We start from the raw sequence: 680 nt of genomic DNA on the forward strand, positions 1-680 counted from the left end.
TTCACATGGGCAATACTGCCAAGGACCAGACTCCATCAAGGAACACAGCAGGTGGTCAGTCATATAACATGCCACTTTACAACTCTACAAGCCTATAACAGCAAAAAAYGTGGAAATGCATCACCATATCCAAAATAACTCAAAGGTTTTAAGTATGAAATCAAGGAGTTTTTATAGTGTTGCACACATATTAAACTCGAGTTGTGCYGGTTAATGTGTTTCATATATAGTAGAGGCACTGCACATAATGCYAACTGCAGGGATCAATACTTCGTGGTAAGATTGAAGGAGGTGAGATGTAGTTAATCTCACTGCAGTCCTCTGATGACTTGCCCTCACAACATGAGTCATTAATTGTATTACATGATTGGAAAACAAGAGTAAATAAACTGTCGATACTGAAAATTTGGCTCAGGACCCCAAAATAAATGGTTGGCAAAAAGATATAAGAAACYTCTCCCCCAACTCTTTTGAACAACAGATTTCCACCACTCATCTGCAACCAAACAGTGGATAGATAATTCATTTCCATGCTATTACATTGAGGTATAACTATAAGAAACATTAAACTATCAGTATTAGCTGATATTTATCCAGTTAATTCACTCTGCATAAGGGAAATTATTACAACACATCTAAAAGGATAGTTAAAGCTTACAGCTCAGAATTTTCTTCTCTCT

The sequence above is a fragment of the Malurus melanocephalus genome, unplaced genomic scaffold (genome assembly GCF_030028575.1).
Source record: "Malurus melanocephalus ecotype Western Australia unplaced genomic scaffold, MMel_1.1 scaffold_25, whole genome shotgun sequence".
Lineage (NCBI taxonomy): Eukaryota > Metazoa > Chordata > Aves > Passeriformes > Maluridae > Malurus > Malurus melanocephalus.